General features: G+C 30.0%; 2 long non-coding RNA genes across 2 annotated transcripts; one reads left to right on the forward strand and one right to left on the reverse strand.

The window, feature by feature from the left end:
• Positions 1-13,911: 13,911 nt before the first annotated feature.
• LOC149032361 (uncharacterized) lies at positions 13,912-15,342 on the reverse strand. The gene is made up of 3 exons (XR_016176807.1): positions 15,189-15,342; positions 14,962-15,049; positions 13,912-14,809 (listed from the first exon to the last, which is right to left on the reverse strand). It is a non-coding gene; the product is annotated as an uncharacterized LOC149032361 (long non-coding RNA).
• Positions 15,343-18,026: 2,684 nt separating this feature from the next.
• Positions 18,027-20,367, forward strand: LOC149032362 (uncharacterized). The gene is made up of 4 exons (XR_016176753.1): positions 18,027-18,180; positions 18,319-18,406; positions 18,559-19,469; positions 19,564-20,367. It is a non-coding gene; the product is annotated as an uncharacterized LOC149032362 (long non-coding RNA).
• The last annotated feature ends 403 nt before the right edge of the window (positions 20,368-20,770 follow it).

Consider the following 20,770-nt stretch of genomic DNA (forward strand, 5'->3'; position numbering starts at 1 on the left):
TAAACTATATTACATTATATTATGAAAACATTATAATTTTTATATATTATATTAATTATATATATATAATTATATATAATATTATATTTTAAATATAATATTATAATTATAATAACTTATAATTGTTCGTCTCCTATAAACATCGAAACTACTTTACCAAACTAAGTAAAAAATGATTTATTTTATTTGATATTTTCCAACTTAAAAGATACAGCAATTTATCTAGCAATTTATAATTTTTTTATTGTCTATTTAGTTAAACATTACTTGGTTTTTTAGTAAACAATAGATGCAGCTGCATTAGAATTTTATAAATTTCACTTGTTTAAGCTTACAAGTTTCTTTTTTTATGATTTTTTTTTAAAGCAAATCAAATTTTAGTTTAAAAAAATACGCATTATTTCTTTTTGACAAATAATACAAAATTTACACAAAAAAAAGATTATGTGGTTTGAACATGTTTTCATCGTTTTAAAACACTTAACAAATTCCTCTATAATCAAATGAGAAGATTTTGTTTTCATAAAAAGGAAAAGAATCTCGTCGCGTAATTGGATGTTGTCAAGTTAGTTATATTGTTCATCATTGATAGTAGTCTCGTAATCGAAGGTATCGAGTCACACGTGAGGCGACGTTAAAAACGTGTCTGTAAGTAGAAGAAGAAGTAGAAGAAGAAGTAGAAGAAGAAGAAGAAGAAGCAACTTTAACATTCGACGATGTCAATCAAGACAGGTACGCGGAAGTTCGTCGAAGAATAGCAAGTTTAAATGGCACATAAGGTAAAAGTATATACAATGGTAGTTTCATCGGTACCACGGTCACGAATAGTATACGTGAGAAATAATAGCATGAAGTTCTGCATGGCTCTATTAAAAGTTTAACGTACTTATACCTACCTACCTAACGACAGTTATACCACTCGCAATTCTATCACAAATATTATATACATATATATATTATATTATCATCTGTGTTTCTCGTAAATAACAAAATTCTCTGACGTGTAAATTATTATCATTCATTTCCTAACTAAAATGACTCTCTTCATCTCTTCCATCGAACATTCGTTCGTGCGTGAAAATGAAACGAATTGATATTATCGGATGTTAAAACCTACGTATTAACTCATTTATACAAAATTACCTATTATAGATTAATAACGCGTTTAATGACAAACGGGAATACAAATACATGAATGTTTCAATGCATTTGACGAGTATATGCAACGATGTGTATCGCGTGATTCCTCTTTATGTCAACTAAATAATCCAAACGAGTATACATGTATGTTGTACACATTGTTAAATGGTAACCTTTTTATTCTTTCCTCCTTCTTTTTGGAAAATCTAAAAAAGGGGGATTACAAAAGATGAACAGGACAAAATGGAAAAGAAGAAGAACGGAAACCAATAGACCAAAGAAGATTATACGCATGAACGAACGATGGAAGAAAGGCAGATTAATTTGTCGACGATACCTCGAAAATTTGAGATATACGATGAGAAGTAAAGTGGTTAAGGGGGTGGGAGGGTTGCTTTTGATAGAAAAGCGGCTACCGAGGGGACAGGGGGAGGGAGGCGGGACTACGTTGAAGCGGGCACACGGAATAATATCGCAGCAATCATATTACGAAACAGGCAAATACGTCAACACAACGTGTATGCACTGAATAATGCATTGTTGGTGCAGCTAATGCACGGTCAGCTACCGTACGGATAGCATCCCCGTGTAATTGGGGTTCGTGTTTGCGAATCAAAGTCATCATCGACCGTCATCGTTGCTAGTGCGCCCACGATGATGATGGTGGTGGTGCTGGTAGATATGATGAAATGACCAGACGATGATGACGACGACGACGACGACGACGACGATGACGATACAGCGATATTCTCGTTTGGCAAACATGTCAGTTCGTAACAGCCTTGTACATGGAAGATCAGTACGTTCGATGATAACAAAAAAAAAATCATTTATTCAAAAATATTTAGACAACATTTTTACATTTTGTATTTTTCTTCGTTAACTCTTATGGGACACGATGGCATTAAAAGTGTCCCTACCTATATGATGCATCGTAAATGCATGTTGGGACATTTTTAGTCCCACCTTGAAATGTTCTAAACTAACAGTTGTAAATAAAATTACACGGAAATTGTTTCTATAGCAACCTAAAAAGTGTCAACTACCAAACCTCAAAAGAACAAAATTCTAACATTAACAAAAGAATAACAAAACAAACATTGGTGCAAGCCGAAATTACTTTCTTGCCAACCCAATATTATCTGAAATTCTGTGCCTCAAAGAGTTAACATAAGTTTCTTATTTTATTAAATTAATTTATTTGTTGTAAATTCTGTTTTTATTAATATAAATCATACACACACGCGTACACATATATGTACTTTTAGGAAAAAAAGAAAGGAAATAGGAAGTCGCAACACGTGCGGATACAATATTTCTTAAATTAAAAGCGAAAAACGCAATCTTCCAGGTTCCAAGGCGTTTCATCATCGTTTTATAAAAGAAATCGGATCTCTTTCTATCTCTAGGTTCTGGTTCCCTATCTCTGTTTCTCTATCTTTGTTCGTCTGACAACAACCAACCCCAACCTCCCCGCCCTTAACCTGTGAGCAGCGTGCCTCGTAAGTACGGTAGCACATTCGTAGGTAGTATAGGTGGTGTGGGGTCGTTCAATATAATGGAGAAGAGACTTTTATAGGTGCGGCACATCTCTGCCGCTCCCAGTAAGCACAGGTTCTATGGTGTGGGGCTGTTGTTGCTTTTACTGGTGGTGGTTATGGTAGTGGTGGTAGTGGTGGTGGTCGAGTCTCACATAAGGGAGTAATAAGGGTTGGAATGATAGAGAGAAAGAGAAGTTAACTTGTGTATATATGTATATATATATATGTATGTATGTATATGTGTGTGTGTATGTTTCGTTCTGCTTGTTGAAATTTCACCCAAGGCAAAATTACATTCCACTATTCTACCAATGTTGTTTCTTTCTCTTTCTTTCTTCCATTGAATTCCTTTTCTTTCTTACACGCTAAGAAGAACATACATATATAGAAAAGAAAGAAGAAAGAAGAAAGAAGAAGAAGAAGAAGAAGAAGAACGACATGGAATGCGAAAGACCAAGAAGAAGATTTCCTAGCGACGAAGGAAAAGTCGTCTGCAATTAGCCGACTCGATTTTCTTCGTCGCTTGTGTTCCGAACGTCTCTCGATTCTTGAAATTTATTTCTTTATCTTTTCTCCCTTCTGTGAACTAGGTTCGTTCGTTCGTTCGTTCATTCGTTCATTCGTTCATTGGCTGGATAAGCAAGCTATGGGTTGCTTTCCTGAAATTTATTCGAATGCCAAGGACAATTCTGTTGGAAATTGTGATTCGGGTCTAAATGAATCTTCTTTCTTTCTTTCTTTTTTATTTTCTTTTAGAGATAAGAAAGTTACTTCCTACTTTTTTTTCTCTTTTTATAACTAATTGAAAAACTTGTAAACAACTGTCAAAGGATAATTACTCATGGTTTATTTCAATTTTTTATATTTAATCCAACTCATTGAGTGGTGAATATTTTTAACTGAAGTGTTTTTTTTTTTTTTTTTTGTACGAACGGAATAACCAGATCTAATAAATTATATTTAAGAATTAGAAATGTTTTCTTTCTTAACACTATGGCGTCCTGTGACACTACGCTGGTGCCATTTAAAAAAAACCAAAAAATAACATTTGAATTATATTTCGTGGATGTTTAGGGGAGCATAATAACTATAAAATTGTGCTTATTTAATCAAGAATTAAGTAAGATAAATTTTTGGATAACATATTTTAATTAAAGCAATAAATATTGCCGCCACCTTCTAAATTTTTTAAAAATCCAAAATTTCCAAGCTATTAATGCCAGCGTCGAATAAAAGAAACATATCTAAAATCTGTGGACGGCATAGTGTTAATATAATTGATATTATATGACAAAACTCAATAAAAATAAATCAAAATGCAAATCAACATTAAATTATTTGAAATACACATATAGTTCACTCTAGCAACTTTTACCAAACGCATATATGCGTCCATGGCAATCAATGGGTTTGAACCGTAACGAATTCGGCTCGTTATTAAATTTATTTTATTCCTTTTTTTATTTTTTACGTCAACTTTACGCGTCATTAGTTTCAATTCGAGTAGATTCGCATGTCGCAACGTTGAAATTTTATAAGTAAAAATAAGAAAAATAAATAGGCAGGAAAAAAAAATTAAAAGAAAAATAATAAACGTTGATCTTTGGTCGTTAGTTTCTTGTACGAACAGGAAATGATTTTTCGGTGGGTACGCCAATGGTGTGTAACCCAGTAGCAGGTTCTCATCCCACACCTGCGAGTCAGCCCCTACCTCTCTCATTATCCAAACCTGATCTTTCGGAAGATATATCCGAACTTTCGTTATTTATCATGAGGTTAACGATCGAAATTTCTAAAGACTTATTTTCGAAACACTTCTCTCGTTAGTTTTGGATTTTGTTTTTTTTTTCTTTTTCTTTTTCTTTTTATCATCTCGTTTCTTAATCCTTATCCATCTATGCAGGAAACTCTTTGGTGATTTTTATTAATTTTTTGGGGGGATCTTTGTTCAAAGAATATTCGTTTAAATGTAATTCAGAATATACACACGTTGAATTATTTTTTTCCCGTTAGATCATCAAAGTGGGCCCTAGTAGCACAGAATATTGAAAAATATTGAATACATGTGTATTTAATATTAAAAAGAGGTTTAATGTTTTTTTTTTAATATTAAATACACATGTATTCAATATTTTTCAATATTTTGTGCTACTAGGGGGGGGCGGGGGTCACTCGTTTTGAAATTGATTTTTTCTGAAATTAATTTCAAAAAATATTTTAATATTTACACCTGTGTTCTTTTACAATTTATATTTATATGTGTTCAAAGTAACATCTCAAATTTTTTCAAAATATGCTATTGCAAATTGTAAGCTTTACAGAATATTTCACAGATCGTGTAACGAAAAAAGAAATGTTTAAAATTCTCATACAATCTTAGAATTTCTATGAGATTATCGTGTTTGTCAAATCTTTGTATCTCTGGGATGGTTATTATAATAAATTTCACTTTGAAATTTTCAAGATATCCATTTTATAGTTTTCCTAAATTAATTTCTTTACTGTATAAAACAAAACACATTTAAATACGGCCACCCATAAAGAAGTCAAACATGTAAGCACGGTTAATAAACCTGAGATCAAAATAGAAGAAAACAAAAAAAACAAAAATCATCTGACATTAACTTCACACAGACGAATTAAAATAAAATATACTCGAAAAAAATCTTTTACAGTATCAAAAAAAAAAAAAAAAGAAAAAAGAAAATAATACCAATAATGATAACATGAAAATCGATGACAAAATCGAGATAAGTTTTCCAATTACTCCCCATTGAAATTTAATTAACAGATGTCGAGTTGAAACGAATAGGATGGGAGGAGGTGGTTGGGGACAGGGGGAGGGGTCAGGGGAAGACGAGGAAACGCCATACGTACTTATTAAACATATGCTCGAGTTTTTCTCCAAGGTTGCTCGTGTAACCCCACCTCCCACCCTGTGTTCCTCCCCCTTAGAGTTAGGAGAAAGGAGAAAACAGTTCAGCTAGCAGACCAGCTACTAGTAGTTGGACACCCCTCGACTTTGGAATGATAATGGCTCGTAATCCTTCTAGCCTCTACGCGTTCCACATAATAATTGGGGTTGAGGGTTCGAAGTCGCTTCCAAGCTCATCTACATAGGGTCGAGACCAACCACCATCATCACCAACTATGTATATATATATATATAAATATATTTTCTAGTCATATTATGGTATCTATACATATACATATATGTATATGGTTACATTTAGGTTATATACAGTGTGTTCCAAAAATAGAAAACACCATATGTTACTTGCAGGTGTACAAGGACCGATTAGTTAGTCCACTCGCATGAATTTACATTAATTCGTCGCCCCAAAAAGATTTACGTCGTTTACCGGATTTATTATTTTAGTCGTGATTCAACATTCTTTTTTTTTTCGAAGAAAGATAAAATATGAAGAAAAAAAAGAGAGAGAGAGATAGTGAGAGTCATAGACATACAACTTTGATTATTAGATATATTATTATGTATATCTTTATTTTATCGATTATTTTATATACGTTCTAGACTGTTTGATAAGAAATCTTGTTAAAAATGAAGTACATTCTCCTATCATCGTGAGAGAATATTATTAGTTTGAAGAAAAATATCTTATACTTGGCATTAACTCAATAAAACATTGATTAATAACATATAATTATGATATAATTGAAAGATTGTTATTATTGTATTATTTATCAACTTATAATAATCAGTTATCTTATAAAACGTTACAATATATGATTCAAAGAATCTAAAAAGAGTTAAATACCTATTGATAGTATAAGACTGTTATCAACGTAGGCTCGTACGATGACGTCATATACATATATACATATATATATATACCTATATATACATAAGTGAATACTCCTAAAAGGAGAGCAGTTGGGGTTACACGCGATGCCCACCACCTGTGCGGGCGTTTTAATTCTACGATGCCAAAGTAAGATTATTACTTACCGATTAGGATCCTCGTTGAATGTATTAACGATCAGGTATTAGCATAGATCCATCGTAGATCCACGAATCGTAAGATCGAATAGACGATACATATGTTCTTTGCCATTTATACATGTGTATGAGTAAGCACACGTGGTCGAATTCACTAATTTGCTTTTTGTTTCTTTTTTTTTCTTTCTTTTTTAAATAAAAGGAGAAAGAGAAAGGATAACATATTATAAATATTTAAAATAATTAAAAATAAATAAATATTATTTTGTTCTACGAAATAAATCAATAATTACAAAAAACTGAGTCAGATTACAAAAAAAATCAAGATAATTATAGATAATTTAAACAATTTCATGTGATTTAAATAAAATTGTACACCGATAGTAAATAATAAATAAATAAAATAATATATTGAAGAGTTATATACTTTATCATCTACAAACAAAGTTCATTTTTCTTTTAACGTTTTGTTCTAACTCTCCATTCGGGGATAAAGAGAAAAGGGAGGGATTGGGTGGGAAGGGGAGATAGTCTAAGCACCGTTTCCTTCCGCAAAGGCGGTCCAGACTGACTCATAAAATACTCGACCGACTGGAAACTGGAAAGAAAGGGTCCAACGAACGAGAAGGAAGGCTACCGTGTAATCGACCGATTCACTTTCTACGTTCGATCTCTACTACCCCTTTTGTCGGCAAAAAAAAATAAGAGAAGAAAAAAAAGAAGAAGGAAAGAGATTAATAGGTAGATAGATGTTTATGCACAAAATATATATATGTATAAATAAACAGAGTGATCTGTAACTATTGGTACAAGCGAAAGAGGGGTGATTCTACATGAAAAAAAATAAATTAAAAATATAAAACAGAAATTTTTCGTTTAAGGCTTTGTTTTCGAGAAAATCGACTTTGAATTTTCGTAAAGTACGCGTGCACTTGATCATTTTTAAATTATAAGAAAAATATTTTTAATTATTTATTAGTTATTTAGAATTAAAATTTATTATTATTATTATTATCGTGTATTCATCTTTCTTCAATATATTTACAAATATATGTATATTTATTATTTAATTTTAAATCGTATCGTTCGAAAATACAACGCAGTTTACGAAAGAGAAAACGAAGTAGTAGTAGTAGCAACAAGTATTTGAATAAATTAAAAGAAAAAAAGTAGCAAAATATATCTCGTGTGTAAGAGGTAAAAAAAAAAAAGAGAAGAGAAGAGAAGAGAAGAAGAAAAAGATAAAAAGAAAAAAAAGTATCGAGCTATCTCCATAGCAACGTCGTTGACGTAACGGGAAAACGTGAGTCACCTCAATTTGCCGATGAACTCCGTCTGCTAGAAAACAGGTAACTCGTATCTTTTTCTCTTCCCCTTTTTCTCTTCTTCTCTTTTTTTCTCTTCTTTTAACACGTTAAAAATTCTTCTTTCGCGACAACAATTATGACGATTATGACGACCACTATGACGAGACGAGACGAGAAGGAAGAATACGACAAAATCGATTCGCAACGTAATTCGTGTTGTTAGTTCGTTTACTTGAACGAATAAGAAGGGACTGTTGCTGCTGTGTAAGGTAGTTAGGTAGGTTCGTGCAAACCCACCTAAGGTTTATATTACGATTATTATTGCGTAAAGTCGTTTCGAAGTTAACAGTGCCGAATGGCAATTAAATTGAAGAAAGATAGAAAGAAAGAGAGAGAGAGAGAGAGAGAGAGAGAGAGAGAAAGAGAAACAACACCAATCCGATGCAATATTTCACCTGGACGCCTTATGACGTGATAAACAAAGTCATTATATCGCTAGGTCGTGCCATAAGGGCCTCGTCACGAAATGCATCCACCTGGAAGGGAACGAAACAAAATCTACAAGAATTATATTGGTTAAGAGGAAGGTATATGCTATAAAGAGATTGAAATCCGCTCAATTACTCTTCTCTCTCTCTTTCACACACACACACACACACACTCTCTCTTAATATATTGTTACGAGAATATCTACCTGTCCGTATAATATTTCCCTACACCCCACAAGGGAGATTAAGATTTACATCAAACAGTTTGAAATCTTTTTTTTTTTTCTTTTTTTTCTCTTTCTCTTTCTCTTTCTCTTTCTCTTTCTCTTTTGTATTTATATCCTCTCTTTTCAGTTTATTTTCTTTTTTTCCGGTCCAGAGTTTTTAACGCTTTTAGATCATTCGAAATCTATGTAAAATGATACGTACGTAATACCACTTTAAATATACTGGATTATTGGTTATTTTTTTTTTTTTTAATATGTTATAAAAGATTGAGAATAATTTGTAATAACAAAAATTACGACCTATTACAAGTTTAAAACGGAAAAAGAGAGACAGAGAGAGAAAGCTTCTATTATTTCATTGGCTTAACTGATACCGTGTGTTTTAATCGATAAGATAAAGATTCACACTCACAATCAAATATAACAATACATGTAACTAAATGACTAGCTTCGTTGGTATAAACGAATAAGATTATATTTAAACAACGTTATATAGAATTATTATTTAAATAAATAATATTTCTCAAAATATTATATATATAAACAAAAGAATTTTATAACGAGAGGCCCTAACAGTAAGCAAAAAAAAAAGAATAAAAAAAAGATATATCCCAGGTTTCAAGTATTTATTTAAATTTTAAACTAGACTGTGTGTGTGTTTGTGTTTGTGCGTGTGCACAACGATGCAACTTTCCCTACTAAATAAACTGTGATTTTTGGTATTATATAATCAATTATTTATTCAACCAACAAAGTAATTGTTTGAAAAATTTGAAACTATGTAGACTTTATTCTTTTAACAGTAGATATAACTGAGTATTCTTACAGATTTTTGGCTACTATAATTCTGAAGTTGCTAATAGATAAAAGATTAGGTTTCCTAATCTTTTTATTCATCCCTTTTCTCATAAAGTTTTGTACAGATTATTTTTCGAATACCCTACAATTTTTTCTCGTATCATAGAAAAATGCAAAAAAAAATCACATCCTATTGAAATGTCTGTAATAAATATTATAGGAATAAAAAAAAAACAGTAGATCCAATAAAGTCTTAAATCTGAAACAGAAATATTAATAAATTCAACATTTTGTTAAAATACATATTTAAAATCTTTTGTAAACCTGTGCAAATATTCAATGTTATATTTCTTATATAGTGTTTATATATGTGTGCCTTCAGAAATGCATTTATACATATATTCAAAAATGAGAAAATTTAAGGAAATCAAATAGAAAAAGATCTCAAAGGTTTGTTGTTAAATCCAACGATGATCACCTGTAACAAAAAGAAAACTATATTAATTATAGAATCAAATGATATAAAGTAGCCTAACATATGAATCGTCCAATTCGTAGATGCACTTTTAAATTGAATTCTCTATTTATTTTTATCAAATATCTATCTACTAATGTAATAATTTTAAAATTAAACACGTGATTTTACATTTACAAAAAATATATATATATATAAAAAAAAGGGGGAAAAAACATATTAAGTTACAGAAAAAAGAAAAAAAAATCAATTAATTATAATAAAATACTTTTAAATTGAATTATATAGAAAAAAAACCATTATAAATTTAATAAAATAGGATCGCGCAGTTAAAAATCTTAAAGACAAAAAAAAGAAAAGAGAGATTACTTTAATATTCAAAAAACGATAATTAGGCAATTTAAAATGTAATAATAAGGGAATTAAAATTTTTTAACTCTAAACACAAATGCATCTTTTTAACGATTAGACACAAAGTTGGTGTCCCAAGGAGATGGAATGATCCATCATCTCCAATTACAACTATAAATTAATGACGAGCAAAAAAGTAATACAATAAATATAAAATATGACTAAAGAACCATTCTCAAAAGGTTCGAACATGAACCTTTGAAAGTAATTCAGTAGCTTGTAGTTGCCCTCTTGAGCCACAATTAAGTGGGGGCCTCTTCGGCTTTTAGCCTCTTCTTTCTTCATTCCTTGAAAACTGCATTTGGACATTTTCTACGTGCGAGCAAGATAAGATCTCTCATACTAAATTTGCAAATGAACTCATATTTTGTTATGATTTTAATTCTCGTTTACTTTTCTATCTCGTGGATTATCAATGAACTTGGAGTTCATTGACCATACACGAGAACAATTAATCGAATGTCCAAGCAGATAATATCCCTCGATGACCTAATAACACTTCGCACTTTTAACGTCGAGTAATAAAATGAAATAGAAATAAAAAGTGCAATAAATGCAATGCATTTTCTTGCAATACTTTCATTTCATTAATATGTTATATTTAATTATATTAATTATATTTCTAGCTGTAAGACGAAATCGCGATAGTGCGTAGTGCTAATCCTGAAATACTTAAAACTAAGTATCAAATGCATCAAAGAATTTGCGAATTTTATTCGATTCTATCTCGTTTAAGATGAAATCGAAGTAGAAATGAATGTTTCAAATGGTTGCAAATACCTTTGAATCATGATACATGATACATAAAGATCACAGAATAGTCACAAAAAAAAATTAACAAATCAAGCATAATATAGAATGAGATGATAAAATTTTGTAACAATTCTGTATAAACCAGGAGGCGGAATTTCCACTCCGGAGTGGAAGCAAGAAGTCTAATGCCTTTCCTGGATCCTACCTACTTAAAATTAAAGTTTTCACATTCATTCAGAGAAGTATGCTACCTGCCTGCCTATTATCCATATTTTTACCCATTTTAAGAAAAACCATACATACCCACCCACTCACTCCACGGTTCTCACACATACCACCAGGGTGCAAAAGCCTAAACTAGAGAGCATGCCCCGGGGCACCTCCGACACCCTAGTTCAACCACGTTTTCTAAACTTATATGCTAATGGGTATACGTACGTGTTGCTGTAATCGACTGCCAAGGCTAATGATTATTGCATAAAAAACTAAAGCAAAAATACAAGTATACACTAGTATATTTATATGCATACTAGTAATATACAAGTATATCAAAGTTTCCACAAATAAATGCAGTAACTCTACTATACAAACGATTATCAAAAAAAATTAGAAATATTTAATATAAATATAAGAATGAAGATAGATATGTAGAAGTAATGCTTTAAGTATTTAATGATGTATTAAATGAATAAAAAATATCGCGAAACGATGTACAATACACACTACCTAATACGCACACACAGGTGTAAAGTACATCGTGCAATCACTAGCACAATAACAGCCGCCAATAGGGGAAAAAACTAAAACTAAACCCACGCTAACTGTTTCTCACCCATACGTGTAACACCTGGGCACACACATAGATGAGAACGCAGAAAGTATGGGGGGGAGAAACGGGAGATTAGTATATTAGAAGCTGAAAATCCTGATCTAAAAAATATGATTAACACATATATAAATATATCAAAAGATTTTAATAAAAATTCATCTAAACGGGCTAAGGACTCTACAAGTCATTTGGTGAATAATGACTTAAACAAGCGAATGAAAAAAAAAGTTACCCCATATGAAACAATTATAGTTTCGAGGTAAGGATGTATTAAAAGACTCTACAATAATGATGGATATTTTTTGCAAACCTCGGATGACTCCTTTCATTAAGTTAGCTGTTCTAATTAAAGAACTGGGCTTTGAGCCGCCACTTAACTGCCAAAGTCTATCCGTCGCGAATGAGTTTGTCTTCTTGCTCATTTATTTAAAATATCAAAGTATTGATATATCAAAATTAATTTCGATTAGATAAACTATGTACGAAGCAGTGCATGTAAGACATTTATTACATGCTTTTAACACATAATAAAAAAGAGAGTGCATTTATTAATTGCATTATGAATTAAATGAATTTAACCGATGAGACAAGAAAACCTATCCTGAACTAATAATAAAACATACAATAAAACATATAATAAAATATACAATTTTCATGAGTAACTCCTAAAAAGGAATTACTCATGTGCTCGTCAATAATTTATTTAAATAATTACAACCAGTAACTCGTGCCGATTTGGACCTTTCATCCTCGGCATGATTGAGCACTGGAGGGACTTTAAATAAAAACTCACGGTTTAAGAAGTTCTGCGATGGCTCCAAAACACTCCTACTTCGCAGCAAGTATTGTAGTCTGACTATGGAAGACGATATTGGAATTGCCATTGAAGAAGATCCATCGAAGATCCATCGAAGAATTCATCCAACATCTTTGAAAGGAAGAGAATCCATGGTTATATCTGTGAAATAAAATAGAACAAAACGATAAGTTATCTGGAATATTATCCAAAATCATATAAAATAAAATTGAATAAAATGTAAATAAAAATGAATACTTACAATGCATTCCAAGAAGATGCAGCTCCATTGCACCATGGTGATGCACCTCGCGTGAATCTAAAAACGCGGTATAAACGAAAATAAGAAACTATAGATGAGTTTCTTATCGCGAAACCGATATTTTATTATACGACGAACAACACTGACTCTAATTCGCGTTTGATTTTAACTTATTACTCGCCCGATCACTGATTCTACAACTAATTCAAAGACTGCATTGCACGCAGTTTGATGATACCACCATAAACACTGCACATATTGCTTCGCTCACTATTGCAATCTGAAACTGAAATAAAAAACACTACTATTAATATCATTACTATTACAGAAAAACATTAAAATTTTGGAGGAATTATTTAATACAAAAATATACTCACTTTAAATCTTTATTGATGAATGCACAATAGATCTCTTATCCTTAGGATGACGATGCCAATGCACAAATAATGACTATAAAACTGCATTAAATGTAATTAATTCAATTAACACTAGATTTATGGACCGAGCAAATGTGATTCATTTCAAACTTTTTTGTTACATATATATAAAATAGAAATATTTTAATTAATTGTAATTTAATAAAATTTAAATTTAATTAATTTTAAAATAGAATATTTTTTAAAAATATATATTAATTTTTAATGCTGTAATGAAATATGCATAAATATTAATTCCTCTCCTCTACCCACTTTTTCATTTAAACAATGTTTGTAAATTTTAAGTAAATAGTGAACAAAACAATAGTGAACAAATCTAGTGTTAAACGAATTTCTAAATGAATTTAATTAATAAAATATGAATACCATTCCAACGATGATCTGAAACACAAATAAAAATAAAATAATATAAATTGTTGTTATATAAAAATTACTATAATTATTGAGAAAATGTTTAATATAAAAATTGACTTACGTTTTTCTTCATTGATGAATGCACGATGGGTCTCCTACCCTTAGGATGACGATGAGCACACGTTTAAACTTAATAAAAGAAACTTGCGAGTTTCTTAACCGAGCAAACGAAACTTTAACATGCGACGATCAACACTGAATCTACTTGTCGACTTTTTATATTTTATTTTAACACGATGCAACACACGAGAACCTCATTGCCTACGCGCTCGATTGCAATGATTTTCTGAAACAGAAAAAGAAAAAGAACAATTAAGATCATTGTTGTAATAAAAATCAATTAAAATTATCATAGAAATGTTTGATAGTAAAATATACTTACTTTTAGTCTTCGTTGATGATTGCAGGATGGGTATCCTACCCTTAGGATGACGATGTATAAAATAAAATTAAATAAAAAGTCTGAAAAGCTGAAACATACTAAAGACTATATTACAATATTTCCTGTAAATCATTTCTGAAGGCAGGGCACACATTAAAACCATTGAATATTTCTGATTAAATATTCAATGGTAAATATAAAGTATAAAAATTTTGTATCAAAGTATACCAAAAATGTAATGTTAATAAAAATGTTAATTGAAAATCTTTAAAGTTGTCTAAATAAAACAATAATTGTATCAGCAAACTCAATAAAGAGTAACATAAAAAATAAACCAGTTCTTATACCATTCTATGCAATGAAAAACTTTTTAAACTATTAAAATCAAAACGATAACGTTAGAAATAAAATTATTAAATAATTTAATACGCCTCATTTTCGTTTATGTTGTCTCGTTGAAAGATAGACGACGAATACGAGGTATGTTACTACGTAACCTTGGTAGAGGAGATCTCGGGAGTGTCGAACGTTCGGCTATTATACCTATGTTATCGGCTGTTTACGTTTTGTCGTCGACTCGAGAAATACCTGCAAATATAAATACACATTTATATAATAGCTTATATGTAGAGTGTATTGTTTTCTTATTCTTCCTCTCTCTCACACACTCCTTCTCTCTCACTCTTTCTGTAGTATTTCTATATGCTTATATGCTTATACTTAAAAAAAATAATGCTCACCTCGCCGTATATGGATTAGATAAAAAAAGTTGCCACAAGATTAAAAGGTTAGTGAATTCGTGTTGCAACTCTCCCCATGCTCAGAAAGCTAAAAAAAAAGTAAAATATGAAAAAAACTCACGTATAAAAATTATGCATGTAGTATGCATTTGATATATAACATTCGTTATATATCATTTAATATATAACAGGAAGGTGTACATTAAAATATTAATTGAAACAATTACCTGAAATAAACGGGATAACCAAATCCGCTGCAAGAAGTATACAGATGGCAGATTAAAAAATTCGAAAGATTCGCCATATTGATGTGCATAAAACAGGCGCATAAGACTGGCGCGAAAATACTGCATGCGCGAAAATGATGCGCAGTAGATCTTCTTTCCATCTATAATAAAGAAAAATTTTGAATGATTAAAAATACGATATAAGAGCATAAAAATTGTCAAAATATACTCAAAAAATCAAAATTGATCCTTACATCCTTTATATATTATAATAGGAAGATATAAACTTTACAAAATATCTTTTAATTACCTGATCTTAACGGGACGATGACACTCCGATGTGTTCTCCACGAATGACGCCATGAAACTGAAGAATTCGGACGAAAGCTTGGCTGTGATTGGCTAATTCATTTTGTTGAACATGAAAAGGGTCATCACAGCTTTTTACACGGACAGAATCTGACCTTCTTTATGACCACACTGGTCAAACTACATATGATAATTTATTTATTAAATAAATTAAAAATCATTTCTATTTTTCTAATAAATGTACATGTAACTTATAAATATTTTAAAAATAATGAATAGAATAAAGGCAATGTAGATATTAAGAGATCTTTGTCGTTTTGCACAAAAGAATACAATCGTATGGAAGAGAATTGTCGATATAAAAATGTCTAATATAAAATGCAGCATATGAAAGAATAAATTCCCAAAATCTGTATCGATAAAGAATCCTCACAATTGAAATACTTTCAGAGATGCATAATTGTTTTAAAAATATTCACAATAACGTTTATACACGATTCACACGAAGATCATTCCACATGATTTTCTATGCTATAAGATACTACATTCTCTATATTCTATTCATTATTTTAGAACAATTATGAATAATGTGTACATTTTATTTGTAATAGAAAAAAGAAACATACCTTTATAATATATATCAAATATTTTCTATTTAATATACATTAAAACATATAAAATGTTTAATCCAATGCATGTATGTAGAAACAATCTGAAATGTAATTAGAGAATATTAGAATGATAAAATAATTGTTAAATAATTAATATAAGTACATTTTGTTATCTAATAACTCATTACATATGATCTATGTACCTTTCTCTTCAAGATTCACCTTTAAACTGAGACATTTTCCTCTATGAAAATACTTTTATTCAATGTTGGTTATGTTATTTTCCAAATGTTGCCCATGTATGTAACAAAATAAAACATTCAAAATAAGGAGAAATTTAGATTTTAACTCTCTAATTTTTACACTTTTTTTACTAGTACTTTACACACTTTTACTTGTAATCATTATAAAAATAATGAATAGAATAAAAAGAATACATAATGTAAACATTATCTCATTGCACACGAGAAAATAATCATGTAGAAAAGAAATCTTGTCAAAGAAATTTGTAAAACAATTGACAATCTATCGCTTACCAACAGCATAAAATTAAATCTTTATCATAAAGGCGACTTTTATGTTAAAGAAACAATTTATAGGGACTTTTCTATTGTTGGCAAGCAAAAGATTGTCAATTGTTTTACAAATTTCTTTGACAAGATTTCTTTTCTACATGATTATTTTCTCGTGTGCAATGAGATAATGTTTACATTATGTATTCTTTTTATTCTATTCATTATTTTTATAATGATTACAAGTAAAAGTGTGTAAAGTACTAGTAAAAAAAGTGTAAAAATTAGAGAGTTAAAATCTAAATTTCTCCTTATTTTGAATGTTTTATTTTGTTACATACATGGGCAACATTTGGAAAATAACATAACCAACATTGAATAAAAGTATTTTCATAGAGGAAAATGTCTCAGTTTAAAGGTGAATCTTGAAGAGAAAGGTACATAGATCATATGTAATGAGTTATTAGATAACAAAATGTACTTATATTAATTATTTAACAATTATTTTATCATTCTAATATTCTCTAATTACATTTCAGATTGTTTCTACATACATGCATTGGATTAAACATTTTATATGTTTTAATGTATATTAAATAGAAAATATTTGATATATATTATAAAGGTATGTTTCTTTTTTCTATTACAAATAAAATGTACACATTATTCATAATTGTTCTAAAATAATGAATAGAATATAGAGAATGTAGTATCTTATAGCATAGAAAATCATGTGGAATGATCTTCGTGTGAATCGTGTATAAACGTTATTGTGAATATTTTTAAAACAATTATGCATCTCTGAAAGTATTTCAATTGTGAGGATTCTTTATCGATACAGATTTTGGGAATTTATTCTTTCATATGCTGCATTTTATATTAGACATTTTTATATCGACAATTCTCTTCCATACGATTGTATTCTTTTGTGCAAAACGACAAAGATCTCTTAATATCTACATTGCCTTTATTCTATTCATTATTTTTAAAATATTTATAAGTTACATGTACATTTATTAGAAAAATAGAAATGATTTTTAATTTATTTAATAAATAAATTATCATATGTAGTTTGACCAGTGTGGTCATAAAGAAGGTCAGATTCTGTCCGTGTAAAAAGCTGTGATGACCCTTTTCATGTTCAACAAAATGAATTAGCCAATCACAGCCAAGCTTTCGTCCGAATTCTTCAGTTTCATGGCGTCATTCGTGGAGAACACATCGGAGTGTCATCGTCCCGTTAAGATCAGGTAATTAAAAGATATTTTGTAAAGTTTATATCTTCCTATTATAATATATAAAGGATGTAAGGATCAATTTTGATTTTTTGAGTATATTTTGACAATTTTTATGCTCTTATATCGTATTTTTAATCATTCAAAATTTTTCTTTATTATAGATGGAAAGAAGATCTACTGCGCATCATTTTCGCGCATGCAGTATTTTCGCGCCAGTCTTATGCGCCTGTTTTATGCACATCAATATGGCGAATCTTTCGAATTTTTTAATCTGCCATCTGTATACTTCTTGCAGCGGATTTGGTTATCCCGTTTATTTCAGGTAATTGTTTCAATTAATATTTTAATGTACACCTTCCTGTTATATATTAAATGATATATAACGAATGTTATATATCAAATGCATACTACATGCATAATTTTTATACGTGAGTTTTTTCATATTTTACTTTTTTTTTAGCTTTCTGAGCATGGGGAGAGTTGCAACACGAATTCACTAACCTTTTAATCTTGTGGCAACTTTTTTTATCTAATCCATATACGGCGAGGTGAGCATTATTTTTTTTAAGTATAAGCATATAAGCATATAGAAATACTACAGAAAGAGTGAGAGAGAAGGAGTGTGTGAGAGAGAGGAAGAATAAGAAAACAATACACTCTACATATAAGCTATTATATAAATGTGTATTTATATTTGCAGGTATTTCTCGAGTCGACGACAAAACGTAAACAGCCGATAACATAGGTATAATAGCCGAACGTTCGACACTCCCGAGATCTCCTCTACCAAGGTTACGTAGTAACATACCTCGTATTCGTCGTCTATCTTTCAACGAGACAACATAAACGAAAATGAGGCGTATTAAATTATTTAATAATTTTATTTCTAACGTTATCGTTTTGATTTTAATAGTTTAAAAAGTTTTTCATTGCATAGAATGGTATAAGAACTGGTTTATTTTTTATGTTACTCTTTATTGAGTTTGCTGATACAATTATTGTTTTATTTAGACAACTTTAAAGATTTTCAATTAACATTTTTATTAACATTACATTTTTGGTATACTTTGATACAAAATTTTTATACTTTATATTTACCATTGAATATTTAATCAGAAATATTCAATGGTTTTAATGTGTGCCCTGCCTTCAGAAATGATTTACAGGAAATATTGTAATATAGTCTTTAGTATGTTTCAGCTTTTCAGACTTTTTATTTAATTTTATTTTATACATCGTCATCCTAAGGGTAGGATACCCATCCTGCAATCATCAACGAAGACTAAAAGTAAGTATATTTTACTATCAAACATTTCTATGATAATTTTAATTGATTTTTATTACAACAATGATCTTAATTGTTCTTTTTCTTTTTCTGTTTCAGAAAATCATTGCAATCGAGCGCGTAGGCAATGAGGTTCTCGTGTGTTGCATCGTGTTAAAATAAAATATAAAAAGTCGACAAGTAGATTCAGTGTTGATCGTCGCATGTTAAAGTTTCGTTTGCTCGGTTAAGAAACTCGCAAGTTTCTTTTTATTAAGTTTAAACGTGTGCTCATCGTCATCCTAAGGGTAGGAGACCCATCGTGCATTCATCAATGAAGAAAAAACGTAAGTCAATTTTTATATTAAACATTTTCTCAATAATTATAGTAATTTTTATATAACAACAATTTATATTATTTTATTTTTATTTGTGTTTCAGATCATCGTTGGAATGGTATTCATATTTTATTAATTAAATTCATTTAGAAATTCGTTTAACACTAGATTTGTTCACTATTGTTTTGTTCACTATTTACTTAAAATTTACAAACATTGTTTAAATGAAAAAGTGGGTAGAGGAGAGGAATTAATATTTATGCATATTTCATTACAGCATTAAAAATTAATATATATTTTTAAAAAATATTCTATTTTAAAATTAATTAAATTTAAATTTTATTAAATTACAATTAATTAAAATATTTCTATTTTATATATATGTAACAAAAAAGTTTGAAATGAATCACATTTGCTCGGTCCATAAATCTAGTGTTAATTGAATTAATTACATTTAATGCAGTTTTATAGTCATTATTTGTGCATTGGCATCGTCATCCTAAGGATAAGAGATCTATTGTGCATTCATCAATAAAGATTTAAAGTGAGTATATTTTTGTATTAAATAATTCCTCCAAAATTTTAATGTTTTTCTGTAATAGTAATGATATTAATAGTAGTGTTTTTTATTTCAGTTTCAGATTGCAATAGTGAGCGAAGCAATATGTGCAGTGTTTATGGTGGTATCATCAAACTGCGTGCAATGCAGTCTTTGAATTAGTTGTAGAATCAGTGATCGGGCGAGTAATAAGTTAAAATCAAACGCGAATTAGAGTCAGTGTTGTTCGTCGTATAATAAAATATCGGTTTCGCGATAAGAAACTCATCTATAGTTTCTTATTTTCGTTTATACCGCGTTTTTAGATTCACGCGAGGTGCATCACCATGGTGCAATGGAGCTGCATCTTCTTGGAATGCATTGTAAGTATTCATTTTTATTTACATTTTATTCAATTTTATTTTATATGATTTTGGATAATATTCCAGATAACTTATCGTTTTGTTCTATTTTATTTCACAGATATAACCATGGATTCTCTTCCTTTCAAAGATGTTGGATGAATTCTTCGATGGATCTTCGATGGATCTTCTTCAATGGCAATTCCAATATCGTCTTCCATAGTCAGACTACAATACTTGCTGCGAAGTAGGAGTGTTTTGGAGCCATCGCAGAACTTCTTAAACCGTGAGTTTTTATTTAAAGTCCTCCAGTGCTCAATCATGCCGAGGATGAAAGGTCCAAATCGGCACGAGTTACTGGTTGTAATTATTTAAATAAATTATTGACGAGCACATGAGTAATTCCTTTT

This window comes from Polistes dominula, unplaced genomic scaffold (genome assembly GCF_049000335.1).
Source record: "Polistes dominula isolate Pdom_NZ unplaced genomic scaffold, Pdom_raw_medaka scaffold_35, whole genome shotgun sequence".
In the NCBI taxonomy this organism is placed as follows: domain Eukaryota; kingdom Metazoa; phylum Arthropoda; class Insecta; order Hymenoptera; family Vespidae; genus Polistes; species Polistes dominula.